We start from the raw sequence: 15,429 nt of genomic DNA on the forward strand, positions 1-15,429 counted from the left end.
TGCAGTACTGGGACCAGTACAGGACCAGTACAGGACCAGTACAGGACCAGTACAGGACCAGTACAGGACCAGTACAGACCAGTACAGGACCAGTACAGGACCAGTACGGACCGGTACCGGTACCCCCAGCTGCCCTATAGCTGCTAATGCAGTCCTGGGACCAGTACAGGACCAGTATAGGACCAGTACAGGACCAGTACAGGACCAGTACAGGACCAGTACAGACCAGTACAGGACCAGTACAGGACCAGTACGGACCGGTACCGGTACCCCCAGCTGCCCTATAGCTGCTAATGCAGTACTGGGACCAGTATAGGACCAGTACAGGACCAGTATGGGACCAGTACGGACCGGTACCGGTACCCCCGGCTGCCCTATAGCTGCTAATGCAGTACTGGGACCAGTATAGGACCAGTACAGACCAGTACAGGACCAGTACGGACCGGTACCGGTACCCCCAGCTGCCCTATAGCTGCTAATGCAGTACTGGGACCAGTACAGGACCAGTACAGACCAGTATGGGACCAGTACGGACCGGTACCGGTACCCCCAGCTGCCCTATAGCTGCTAATGCAGTACTGGGACCAGTATAGGACCAGTACAGGACCAGTACAGGACCAGTACGGACCGGTACCGGTACCCCCAGCTGCCCTATAGCTGCTAATGCAGTACTGGGACCAGTATAGGACCAGTACAGGACCAGTACGGGACCAGTACGGACCGGTACCGGTACCCCCAGCTGCCCTATAGCTGCTAATGCAGTCCTGGGACCAGTACAGGACCAGTACAGACCAGTACAGGACCAGTACAGGACCAGTACGGACCGGTACCGGTACCCCCAGCTGCCCTATAGCTGCTAATGCAGTACTGGGACCAGTATAGGACCAGTACAGGCCAGTACGGGACCAGTACGGACCGGTACCGGTACCCCCGGCTGCCCTATAGCTGGTAATGCAGTACTGGGACCAGTACAGGACCAGTACAGGACCAGTACGGGACCAGTATGGACCGGTACCGGTACCCCCGGCTGCCCTATAGCTGCTAATGCAGTACTGGGACCAGTACAGGACCAGTACAGACCAGTATGGGACCAGTACGGACCGGTACCAGTAGCTCCAGCTGCCCTATAGCTGCTAATGCAGTACTGGGACCAGTACAGGACCAGTACAGACCAGTATGGGACCAGTATGGACCGGTACCGGTACCCCCAGCTGCCCTATAGCTGCTAATGCAGTACTGGGACCAGTATAGGACCAGTACAGACCAGTACGGGACCAGTATGGACCGGTACCGGTACCCCCGGCTGCCCTATAGCTGCTAATGCAGTACTGGGACCAGTATAGGACCAGTACAGGACCAGTACGGGACCAGTACGGACCGGTACCGGTACCCCCGGCTGCCCTATAGCTGCTAATGCAGTACTGGGACCAGTATAGGACCAGTACAGGACCAGTACAGACCAGTACGGGACCAGTATGGACCGGTACCGGTACCCCCGGCTGCCCTATAGCTGCTAATGCAGTACTGGGACCAGTATAGGACCAGTACAGGACCAGTACAGACCAGTACGGGACCAGTACGGACCGGTACCGGTACCCCCAGCTGCCCTATAGCTGCTAATGCAGTACTGGGACCAGTACAGGACCAGTATAGGACCAGTACAGGACCAGTACAGACCAGTACAGGACCAGTACGGACCGGTACCGGTAGCTCCAGCTGCCCTATAGCTGCTAATGCAGTACTGGGACCAGTACAGGACCAGTACAGACCAGTATAGGACCAGTACAGGACCAGTACGGACCGGTACCGGTACCCCCAGCTGCCCTATAGCTGCTAATGCAGTACTGGGACCAGTACAGGACCAGTACAGGACCAGTACAGACCAGTATGGACCAGTAGCAGCCCATTAGCCCCATCTACCCTGATCTATCCACATGACTTGATTAATGCATCGCTATCAATAGATTCATGTGCTCCTATCAATAGAGCCGAATTAATAGCTATTAATCAATCAATCTATCTATCTGTACCTATACCGATCTATTAATACCCATTAATTGGGACTACTACTCTATTAATTGCCGGTTATTAGAGATGTCAACCCCAAAACCTCGACATTAATCGATGATATCGATCCTAGATGTGAGGATTCATCTATAGGATATTAATCTGGGTTAAAATTAATCGGTATTAATCGGTATTAATCGATATTAATCGATATTAATCGGCATTAATTAATATTAATCGATATTATATCCATCTATTTGTGTGCTATTTGGGAGCAATTGGGTTTTATATCGATTAATGTCAAGATCAATGGGTCGATATCATATATATTATATATTACACATTATATATTATATATTACATATTATATATTATATATAGTAAATACTATATGTTATATACTAGATATTATATATATTATATACTATATATTATATGTAATATATAATTAATTAATAATATAAAATATAGTAGAAAACATATAATGATTAATAATAATAAATAATACAATATAGTTAATTAATAATTAAGAGAATAATATATATTAAATATTAAATTCAATATATGATACCAACACTTCAAATATCGTATTTAATATATTAATAAATCATTATCAATTAACACAAATGATCTATTAATATAAAATAGGTATCGAGATACCTATCAAATACGAGAAATTGTAGATAAATAGATATTATTGGCACAGATAGCCATGAATCTATTAAATATATCCATAATAATTGCATTGTAATCGAATATTTAATAGATATCAGCTATAAAATCCTGTTTTATAGCCAGATATTAAAAATATCTATTATTAGAAGGCATTTTCTCAGCTGTCTATTAGAAATATTCGATTTAATAGTCCATTTATTAATTTAATAGTCTATTTAATAGTCTATTAATTTAATGGTCTATTAATTTAATGGTCTGTTAATTTAATGGTCTATTAATTTAATGGTCCATTAATTTAATGGTCTATTAATTTAATGGTCTATTAATTTAGTGGTCTATTAATTTAATGGTCTATTAATTTAATGGTCCCTTAATTTAATGGTCTATTAATTTAATGGTCTATTAATTTAATGGTCTATTAATTTAATAGTCTATTAATTTAGTGGTCTATTAATTTAATGGTCTATTAATTTAATGGTCTATTAATTAATTTAATGGTCTACTTATTAATTTAATAGTCTATTAATTAAGATAGAAAGAGATAGAAATGGATATTAAGGAGTTCAATGCATCCATCTATGTCGAAATCTACCTATTAGTGATAGGAAATGGGTATTAAATACCCTATTTTGACATAAAACAAGAGGTTTCCACCTAAAACAGGTATAAGACATCTATTAGCCCTAATAAATCAGACATTAGGCCTAATAATGCCTAATTATTGTATCTCTGCATCTATCCGCCATTAGTAGCCATAACAACACCTAATAACACAGGGTAAAATCGCATCCAAAGAGGTCTTAAACGACACGTTGGCCCAAAACCGCCGGATTTCGCCCCAAAAACGGGTGTTTTCCACCCCCCCCAGCTGCTGTTTCCGCTCCATTGGCTCCCATGCAAATGCTTTTATGCAAAGGAAACCCCCCCCCACCCCCCCCCCCCCCAAAAAAAAAGAGGAATTTGCCCAATTCTCACTTCTCGTTTTTCGCTATTTGCGACCCCGAAACCAGGCGATTTTGGGTGAAAAACAACCCCGAAGCTGCACCTGCAGGGCCCCAAGCGGCCGGTTTGGGTCTAAAAACCCCTTTTAAAGGCAAAAAACCCCAGCTTTAAATCGATTTTCTTTATATATTTCGACCCCTTTTTCCCCCGGCCAAAAAAGTGCAAAAATGCGGGTGGTTTCGTCCCATCTGATCGTCGTTTTGGGGGCAAAAAGCCCGATTTTGGAGTTCCGTTAAGACACGGTCATTTTTCAGCTCTGCATTTAATGTCGGTCCGGTTTTCACCTCATTTTACCCAAATCTCAGCCTTTTCAAGCCTTTTCCTCCGTTTCAACCTCATTTTTGCCCATTTTTCTGCTTTTTCTATATAAATTTCACCTATGTTCCATTTTTCACCTTTTATTCCGCCGAATTTTCGCCCCGTTTTCTCCTTTCCACCAATTTTCAAGCTGTTTTCAATCAGTTTTAACCCATTTTCAATGCATTCTAACCCATTTCCCACGTATTTTTACCTATTTTCAACGTATTTCTCTCTCTTTTCTACTTCCCATCTAGTTTACGCCTATTTTCTCTATTTAATCTAATTTATATCCGTTTTACGTTGATTTTCGCTCCGATTTCCTATTTTAACATATTTCAATCAATTTTTATATCCATTTTCTATCAATTTTAGATCTATTCTCATCCCGTTTTGACGTCCATTTTTCTACCTATTTTATCCTTTCTTCCACCAAATTTTCAATCCTTTCCACCCATTTTCCTGTTTTCCCTCTGTTTTTAACCTATTTTACCAGTTTTCCACCTAATTTTCGATCCCTTTCCCCCGTTCTTCTCAATTTTCATCCGTTTTTTCTAGTTTAATCCATTTTAACCTATTTCCCTACCTGTGTTCTACCAATTTTTAGCTGTTTTCCTCTATAGCCTTTATCGACCCGATTTCCTATCGGTTTAAACCTCATTTTGACCTAATTTCCCCTTTTTTAACCCAAATTTTGGGCCCATTTCTATCACCGTATTTCAATCTATTTGATCTGTATCTAAATATGTGTATTATATATATCATATAAATTATGTGTTACACATCACCTATGTATTTCCCTATCATTAAAGATAACACTAAATCCATCAAACTGCCCCAAACTGCCCCAAATTTGCCCTAAAACCCCTTCAATAACTTCATTGCGCCTTAAAAACCCATGAAAAACGAGGAAGTGGGACTTTAACAGCAACTTCACCCCCAAAATGACCCCAAAATAGAGAGATTGGCTCGTTTCTGATCCAAAATCTACATAGAATACCAATTTCTCCTTTTTCACCCAAAATCCGCCTTTTTGACCCCAAATTTCAATCCCCAGCCCCCCCCCCCCCAAAAAAAAAAAAAAAAAAAAACACACCAAAATTTTGGGGGTTTTAGGGTGTTTTTTTTGCCAACAAATTGCCCTCAATTCTATTTTTTTCCCCAAAAAAAAGACCCCAAAATTGACCTTTTATGGCCCAAATCTGCCATTAAATCACCTCCGGATGAGTTTTCTCCCCAAAAAGACCCTAAAAATGGACTTTTTAGCCCATTTTTGACCATTAAATCACCTCCAAATCAATTTTTCTCCTAAAAAAAGACCTCACAAATGGACTTTTTAGCCCATTTTTGACCATTAAATCACCTCCGGATCAGTTTTTCTCCTAAAAAAAGACCTTAATAATGGACTTTTTAGCCCATTTTTGACCGTTAAAAACCTCAAAATCCATTCTAAATCTAAAAAAGACCCTAAAAATGGACTTTTTGACCTAGTTTTGACCGTTAAATCACCACCAAATCGATTTTTCTCCCAAAAAAAGACCTTAAAAATGGACTTTTTAGCCCGTTTTTGACCGTCAAATCACCTCCAGATCAGTTTTTCACCTAAAAGACACTCCAAAATCGACACTTTTTGCCCTAAATCTGCCACAAAATCGCCTCAAAACGACTCTTTCCCGGACAAAACCCCCTCAAGACAGACTTTTCGCCCCATTTTTGGCCCCTCAAATCACCCGTTTCCTCATTTAAACGCCTAAAACCGGACTTTTTCACCCCAAAATGGACATTTCCCCCCCCCCCAAAAAAAAAAAAACGCCATTTGATGGCCCCCAGCCTCAAGACCCTCCCCCCCCCCCCCCCCCCGGGTGGAATTTGGGGTGAAAAAGGGCGAAATTGGTCAAAATGGGGTGGTGGGATGAGGACTTACCGGAGGAGACGGTGAGGTCGACGCCGTGGCCCCAGACCTCAATACCAGCAGGAAGAGCACAATGAGAAGAAGCCAATGCCCTCCCGTACAAAAACCCCTCCCCTGGCTCATTTTGGGGCTAAACCCCGCATTTTCACCAATTTGGACCAAATTTCGCCGGGAAAGAGCGAAAACGGCGAGATTCCGGTTGCTCAAACGCCAAATTCGGCCCAAATCGCGGAAATTCCGCGTTAAATTTGAAGTTTTCCCGCCTCAGGCTCCACGGAACCAAGATTCCGGGGTTTTCCCCCCCCCCCCAAAAAAAAAAAGGAGGAAAAAGGGGAAATAAGCCCTAAAACGGGAAAAATTGGGGGTAAACCGGGTCAAAATAAGAGAAAACTGCGTATTTTTGATCACGAGGCATAAACCAAACGGAGAAGAAAGGCCGACGTTTGGGGGGGAAAAGGGCAAAAAGGCAAAATGAAGTGGATATTGGAGGGCAAATCGGCCAAAACGTGGGGAATAACCCTAAAATTATGGGGGAAACGGACGTGAACAGCAAGAAAATGACAATTTCGGGGTGCAAAAGGGGGGTGGAAGCGAAATATCAGCATTGTGGGGGCTCGAAGTGGCAAAAAGAGGGGGGAAAAGGGCAAAAAAAAGGGGGAAAAGGGCAAAAAACCGACAGGGATTTGGTGGGGAATTAGCGAGGAAGGGCGGGAACGGGGTTCGGTTTGGGCAAAAACGGGCAAAAAAAGGGCAAAAATGGGCAAAAAGGGTGTAAATTCGGGGCAAAGGGGCCCGTATTTCTTGTCATGGTCTGCACCACTGTGATTAGCACCAGCATCCCAACCAGCACCAGCACCCACAGTGATACAGGATGGGACAATATCCCCTTTGGACCATCCTCTATGGGGCTGAGCTCATCCCACTCCTCCTCCAGCGCCTCCAAAGGGCTCAAAGGCACCCGGAATGGGTGTAAAATGGGGGGAAATGGGGAAACATGGGTTGGAAATGGGGAAAATGGGTTGGAAATGGGGAAAATGGGTTGGAAATGGGGGGAAATGGGCAAAAATGGGTTGGAAATGGGGGGAAATGGGGAGAAATGGGGGGAAATGGGTTGGAAATGGGGAAAATGGGTTGGAAATGGGGGAAATGGGGGGAAATGGAGTGGAAATGGGGGGAAATGGGTTGGAAATGGGGGGAAATGGGGGGAATGGGGGGAAATGGGTTGGAAATGGGGAAAAATGGGTTGGAAATGGGGAAAATGGGTTGGAAATGGGGGGAAATGGGTTGGAAATGGGCAAAAATGGGTTGGAAATGTGGAAAACAGGTTGGAAATGGGGGGAAATGGGGAGAAATGGGCAAAAATGGGTTGGAAATGGGGAAAATGGGTTGGAAATGGGGGGAAATGGAGTGGAAATGGGGGGAAATGGGTTGGAAATGGGGGGAAATGGGTTGGAAATGGGGGGAAATGGGTTGGAAATGGGGAAAATGGGTTGGAAATGGGGGGAAATGGGGGGAAATGGGTTGCAAAGGGGCAAAAATGGGTTGGAAATGGGGGAAATGGGCAAAAATGGGTTGGAAATGGGGAAAATGGGTTGGAAATGGGGGAAATGGGGGGGAAATGGGGGGGAAATGGGGGGGAATGGGTTGGAAATGAGGGCAAATGGGGGGGAAATGGAGTGGAAATGGAGGAAAATGGGTTGGAAATGGGAGAAAATGGAGCAGAAATGGGGGAAATAGGTTGGAAATGGGCAAAAATCGGTTCAAAATGGGTTGGAAATGGAGAAAAATGGGTTTGAAATGGGGGAAACGGGGGAAAATGGGGTTTTTTGCCCCAAAATCGTTCGTTTTGGTCCGGATGGAGCGCAGCTGGAAGGGGATGAAGGCAAGGATGGAGGTGGGAATGGGGTTAAATGGGGTGAAATCCTGTGGGATTGGGGGTAAAGTGAGGGTCAAGGGGGAAAGGCTCCCCAATGGGGGGTGGGAATGGGTAGAAAAGTGGGGAAAGGGGCATAAAAGGTGGGGAAATTGGGATAAACAGTGGGAAAATGGGCATAAAAGGTGGGGAATGGGCATAAAAGGTGGGATGATGGGCTTAGAATGTGGGAAAATGGGGATAAGAGGTGGAAAATGGGGCTAAAAGGTGGAAAATGGGGTGGGAAAATGGGAACAAAAGGTGGGAAAATGGGCATGAAAGGTGGGAAATGGGCTTAAAAGGTGGGATGATGGGCTTAAAATGTGGGAAAATGGGGATAAAAGGTGGAAAATGGGGATAAAAGGTGGATAATGGGGATAAAAGGTGTAAAATGGGGATAAAAGGTGGAAAAACTGAGGATAAAAGGTGGAAAATGGGGATAAAAGGTGGAAAAATGGGGATAAAAGGTGGAAAATGGGGATAAAAGGTGGAAAATGGGGATAAAAGGTGGAAAATGGGGATAAAAGGTGGGAAAATGGGGATAAAAGGTGGAAAATGGGGATAAAAGGTGGAAAAATGGGGATAAAAGGTGGAAAAATGGGGATAAAAGGTGGAAAATGGGGATAAAAGGTGGAAAAATGGGGATAAAAGGTGGAAAATGGGGATAAAAGGTGGGAAAATGGGGATAAAAGGTGGAAAATGGGGATAAAAGGTGGAAAAATGGGGATAAAAGGTGGAAAATGGGGATAAAAGGTGGAAAAATGGGGATAAAAGGTGGGAAAATGGGGATAAAAGGTGGAAAATGGGGATAAAAGGTGGAAAATGGGGATAAAAGGTGGGAAAATGGGGATAAAAGGTGGGAAAATGGGGATAAAAGGTGGAAAATGGGGATAAAAGGTGGAAAATGGGGATAAAAGGTGGGAAAATGGGGATAAAAGGTGGGAAAATGGGGATAAAAGGTGGAAAATGGGGATAAAAGGTGGGAAAATGGGGATAAAAGGTGGAAAATGGGGATAAAAGGTGGAAAAATGGGGATAAAAGGTGGAAAAATGGGGATAAAAGGTGGAAAATGGGGATAAAAGGTGGGAAATGGTCATGAATGGTGGGAAAAGGTCCCTAACAGGCCAAAAAATGGCAATGTTTGGGGAGAATTTGGGCAGAAATGGGAAAATATCCCTGAAATTGTGGGTTGTAGTGGTGGGAAGGGAAAAGTGGGGTGAGATTTGGGGGGAATGTGGCTAAAAAGGGGCAAAATAGGCCCAGGTTTGGGTCAAAAGTGGGCAAAATTGGTCAACGTGGGCTATCTAAAGGGGGTTTTGGTGCTACTCAAGGCCTTGGTCCCCATCCAAGAGGTCCCCATCTGCATCCAATGGGTCTTGGGCTCCATCCAATGGGTCGCCACCTCCATCCATTGGGTCCCCATCTCCATCCAATGGGTCCCCATCTCCATCCAAGAGGTCCCCATCTCCATCCAATGGGTCCCCATCTCCATCCAATGGGTCCCCACCTCCATTCAGTGGGTCCCCATCTCCATCCAATGGGTCCCCATCTCCATCCAATGGGTCCCCACCTCCATTCAGTGGGTCCCCATCTCCATCCAATGGGTCCCCATCTCCATCCAAGAGGTCCCCATCTCCATCCAATGGGTCCCCATCTCCATCCATTGGGTCCCCATCTCCATCCAATGGGTCCCCACCTCCATCCAATGGGTCCCCATCTCCATCCAAGTGGTCCCCATCTCCATCCAATGGGTCCCCATCTCCATCCAATGGGTCCCCACCTCCATTCAGTGGGTCCCCATCTCCATCCATTGGGTCCCCATCTCCATCCAATGGGTCCCCACCTCCATCCAATGGGTCCCCATCTCCATCCAAGTGGTCCCCATCTCCATCCAATGGGTCCCCATCTCCATCCAAGAGGTCCCCATCTCCATCCAACAGGTCCCCATCTCCATCCATTGGGTCCCCATCTCCATCCAACGGGTCCTCATCTCCATCCATTGGGTCCCCATCTCCATTCAATGGGTCCTCATCTCCATCCAATGGGTCCCCATCTCCATCCAAGAGGTCCCCATCTCCATCCAATGGGTCCCCATCTCCATCCAATGGGTCCCCACCTCCATTCAGTGGGTCCCCATCTCCATCCAATGGGTCCCCACCTCCATCCAATGGGTCCCCATCTCCATCCAATGGGTCCCCACCTCCATTCAGTGGGTCCCCATCTCCATCCAATGGGTCCCCATCTCCATCCAATGGGTCCCCATCTCCATCCAAGAGGTCCCCATCTCCATCCAATGGGTCCCCATCTCCATCCAATGGGTCCCCACCTCCATTCAGTGGGTCCCCATCTCCATCCATTGGGTCCCCATCTCCATCCAATGGGTCCCCACCTCCATCCAATGGGTCCCCATCTCCATCCAAGTGGTCCCCATCTCCATCCAATGGGTCCCCATCTCCATCCAAGAGGTCCCCATCTCCATCCATTGGGTCCCCATCTCCATCCAACAGGTCCCCATCTCCATCCATTGGGTCCCCATCTCCATTCAATGGGTCCCCATCTCCATCCATTGGGTCCCCATCTCCATCCAACGGGTCCTCATCTCCATCCATTGGGTCCCCATCTCCATTCAATGGGTCCTCATCTCCATCCAATGGGTCCCCATCTCCATCCAAGAGGTCCCCATCTCCATTCAATGGGTCCCCACCTCCATTCAGTGGGTCCCCATCTCCATCCATTGGGTCCCCATCTCCATCCAATGGGTCCCCACCTCCATCCAATGGGTCCCCATCTCCATCCAATGGGTCCCCACCTCCATCCAATGGGTCCCCACCTCCATCCAATGGGTCCCCATCTTCATCCAATGGGTCCCCACCTCCATTCAGTGGGTCCCCATCTCCATCCAATGGGTCCCCATCTCCATCCAATGGGTCCCCATCTCCATTCAGTGGGTCCCCATCTCCATCCAACAGGTCCCCATCTCCATCCAATGGGTCCCCACCTCCATCCAATGGGTCCCCATCTCCATCCAAGTGGTCCCCATCTCCATCCAATGGGTCCCCATCTCCATCCAAGAGGTCCCCATCTCCATCCATTGGGTCCTCATCTCCATCCAACAGGTCCCCATCTCCATCCATTGGGTCCCCATCTCCATTCAATGGGTCCCCATCTCCATCCATTGGGTCCCCATCTCCATCCAACGGGTCCTCATCTCCATCCATTGGGTCCCCATCTCCATCCAACGGGTCCTCATCTCCATCCATTGGGTCCCCATCTCCATTCAATGGGTCCTCATCTCCATCCAAGAGGTCCCCATCTCCATTCAATGGGTCCCCACCTCCATCCAATGGGTCCCCATCTCCATCCAAGAGGTCCCCACCTCCATCCAATGGGTCCCCACCTCCATCCATTGGGTCCCCACCTCCATCCAATGGGTCCCCATCTCCATCCATTGGGTCCCCATCTCCATCCAATGGCTCTTGATCTCCATCCAATGGCTCTTGATCTCCATCCAATGGGTCCCCATCTCCACCTAAGCCCTCTCCACCTCCCAACCCCTCATCCTCATCCTCCCCACCCACAGGAACCGAGCTCCGGCGCCCACCCGCGCCCTATAGGCCCCTACGGGCCCCGCTTTATGCCCGGGCCCCCGATGCCACCGGGACCACCGTGAGCACTCTTCCCGCAGTAGTAAGTGGCCGTGTCCTGCGCCGTGAGGCCGCTCATCTGCAGCGTGACCGTGCCCTGGGAGTTGTCCCTGCTGATGGTGGCTCGGCCCTGCACCGATGGCGCGTAGTAGGTGTAACCACCATTGTAGCTAATGCCAGCGACGAACTCGAGCCCCTGCCCCGGTGCTTGGCGCATCCATCCCATGCCGTAGTCGCCGAAGGTGAAGCCCGAGCCCTTGCAGAGGAGGCTCACGGAGCCCCCGGGGCTTTGGAGGCCGCCGCCGCTCTCCTCCAGCGTCACGGCCGCCATCAGACCTGGGCATGGACAAGAAGGAGCCATTGAGGCCATGGGGGGCTCAGCACCGCCACCATGGACCCCCCCCATCCCCAACCCCGTCCCCAGCGCCGCCGGGGCTCCGGGTCCTACCTGGGCTGGAGGCTGCGAGGAGGAGGAGGAGGATGGGGAAGGCCATGGTGGTGCCCACGGTGGTGGTGGTGGTGCCGTGGGGTGCAGGGGTTATGAAGGCGATGGGGCCGGGGGGGGGTTTGCATATGGGGACGGGGGGGTTAAGTAAGGGGGCGGGGCTATGGGGGCAATGGGGAGGGAGCGATGGATGGGGGGGGGGGGGGGGGGGTGTGATGAATCGATTAATCACGGTGGGGAATTAATGGTGGATTAATCAATTCATGTATTAATTAATCGCTCAGTTAATCGGGATCGCGTCGCAGAGTAATGGGCGTGCAGCGCGTGGCACGTTAATGACTTAATTGGGGCAGCAGCGTGGAATCGATGGCGGGCCAATTAATTAATTAGGCGCGGTGTAGATTATGGCGATTTAATGAAGTCATTAATTGCGAGAGCAATCGGGAACTAATGGCCGGTTAATTAATTAATTAATTCATGGTGATCTCGGCAGGGAACTCATTGCGGTTTAATTGATTGATTGCGAGAGCAATCGGGAACTAATGGCCGGTTAATTAATTAATTAATTCATGGTGATCTCGGCAGGGAACTCATTGCGGTTCAATTGATTAATGAATCGTGACGGCAACATGGGACTAATGGCCGATTAATTAATTCATTCATTGTGATCTCGATGTGGAATTAATAGCAGATGAATGAATGAATTAATTAATAGTGATACCAAGTGATTTATTAAGCGACTGTTATCTCCACATGGAATTAATTGAAGACGAATTAATTAATTGATTGGGATAACGACATGGAATTAACGGCGTATTAATTGATTAATTGATCGCGATCTCGACATCGAACTAATGGCAGATTAATTAATCGAGAGAGCGACAAGGAATTAATCATAAATTAATTCATTAATTGTGAGATCGACGTGGAATTAATGGCAGTTTAATTAAGAAATTGTGCTATGGGCATGCAATTAATGGCAGCTTAATTAATAACCTAATAGTGAGATCGACACGGAATTAGTTGCAGATTAATTAATTAATTACTTGTGACCTCGATATGGAATTAATTGCAGATTCATTAATTGATCGCGCTATCCATGTGCAATTAATGGCAGATTAATTAATCGATCGATTAATTGCAACTCCTTAATCTAACCATAGTATATCTAGCTATCTAACTAGCTATCAATTAATTGTGATTTATTAATCTGGTTTTAATGGTTTCATGGGAATTTCATGGATTTTTAGGAAATGTGTCTTAATAAACTTACATTTAATTAATTAATTAGATGGTTTCATCTTAATTTATTAGATGTTCATATTTTATACCCCTATTTTTACCCCAGCCATTTTACACATTTAATTTAATCCCATATTAATTCTTAGCACCTTAACCTATTTTTAATGCCATTATCAATTAATTCCTATTTATTAATCAGTATTAGCCAATAATAATTACTTACTATTATTACCACCGTTTAATCATTATTAACAGTTTTTAATGCCTAACAATTACACATTAATTGTTTAATAGAAACTTAATGTATTTACACTCATTCATTGTCAATATTAATCTATTTACTCTCATTTATGATATGTATTAATCTCTTTACTCTCATTAATTATATACATTAATCTACTTACTCTCATTAGTTAACTTCCTACTCAATTAATTGATAATAACACTTTCATTTCTTTGCTATCATTTTCCACGCGGCACCCATTTAATTTCATCATTGCAATGCCCTTCATTAGGGCTAATTAACGAATTAATTAATTAACAGGGGGGCCTCATGGGGCTTCATGGCAGCTGCTCCCTCACTTCATGAATCAATAGGGAGGTCCCATGGGGCTCCACGGCAGGTGGCTCCGTTCAAAACAAGCCTGACCCGCGAGGCAGAGGCCCCATTAGTTAATGAACTAATTAATGGGGACCCTGAACGGTTAATTGCAATCACTGCACTGCCCTCATCATTGATTAACTGCAATCACTGCAGTGCACTCATCACTGATTAACTGCAATCACTGCAGTGCACTCATCATTGATTAACTGCAATCACTGCAGTGCACTCATCATTGATTAACTGCAATCACTGCAGTGCACTCATCATTGATTAACTGCAATCACTGCACTGCCCTCATTATTTATTAACTGCAATCACTGCACTGCCCTCATTATTGATTAACTGCAATCACTGCAGTGCCCTCATTATTGATTAACTGCAATCACTGCAGTGCACTCATCATTGATTAACTGCAATCACTGCAGTGCACTCATCATTGATTAACTGCAATCAGTGCAGTGCACTCATTATTGATTAACTGCAATCACTGCAGTGCCCTCATTATTGATTAACTGCAATCACTGCAGTGCCCTCACCATTGATCAACTGCAATCACTGCAGTGCCCTCATTATTGATTAACTGCAATCACTGCAGTACCCTCATTATTGATTAACTGCAATCACTGCAGTGCACTCATCATTGATTAACTGCAATCACTGCAGTGCCCTCATTATTGATTAACTGCAATCACTGCAGTGCCCTCATTATTGATCAACTGCAATCACTGCAGTGCCCTCATTATTGATTAACTGCAATCACTGCAGTGCCCTCATTATTGATTAACTGCAATCACTGCAGTGCACTCATCATTGATTAACTGCAATCACTGCAGTGCACTCATCATTGATTAACTGCAATCACTGCAGTGCCCTCATTATTGATTAACTGCAATCACTGCAGTGCCCTCATTATTGATCAACTGCAATCACTGCAGTGCCCTCATTATTGATTAACTGCAATCAGTGCAGTGCCCTCATTATTGATTAACTGCAATCACTGCAGTGCCCTCATTATTGATTAACTGCAATCACTGCAGTGCCCTCATTATTGATTAACTGCAATCAGTGCAGTGCACTCATTATTGATTAACTGTAATCACTGCAGTGCCCTCATTATTGATTAACTGCAATCACTGCAGTGCCCTCACCATTGATCAACTGCAATCACTGCAGTGCCCTCATCATTGATTAACTGCAATCACTGCAGTGCCCTCATCATTGATTAACTGCAATCACTGCAGTGCCCTCATTATTGATTAACTGCAATCACTGCAGTGCCCTCATTATTATTGATCAACTGCAATCACTGCAGTGCCCTCATTATTGATTAACTGCAATCACTGCACTGCCCTCATTATTGATTAACTGCAATCACTGCACTGCCCTCATTATTGATCAACTGCAATCACTGCAGTGCCCTCATTATTGATTAACTGCAATCACTGCACTGCCCTCATTATTGATTAACTGCAATCACTGCAGTGCCCTCATTATTGATTAACTGCAATCACTGCAGTGCCCTCATTATTGATTAACTGCAATCACTGCAGTGCCCTCATCATTGATTAACTGCAATCACTGCAGTGCACTCATCATTGATTAACTGCAATCACTGCACTGCCCTCATTATTTATTAACTGCAATCACTGCAGTGCCCTCATTATTGATTAACTGCAATCACTGCAGTGC

The 15,429-nt window shown here is 45.7% G+C and overlaps 1 gene segment (V, D, J or C); it reads right to left on the bottom strand.

Annotated features, from left to right (window-relative positions):
• Nucleotides 1-11,423: 11,423 nt before the first annotated feature.
• Nucleotides 11,424-11,945, bottom strand: LOC308228520 (immunoglobulin heavy variable 3-23-like). The segment is given in 2 exons: nt 11,898-11,945; nt 11,424-11,785 (listed from the first exon to the last, which is right to left on the bottom strand).
• Between the last annotated feature and the right edge of the window lie 3,484 nt (nt 11,946-15,429).

This window comes from Psittacula echo (assembly GCF_963264785.1).
Source record: "Psittacula echo genome assembly, chromosome: 19".
In the NCBI taxonomy this organism is placed as follows: Eukaryota; Metazoa; Chordata; class Aves; order Psittaciformes; family Psittacidae; genus Psittacula; species Psittacula echo.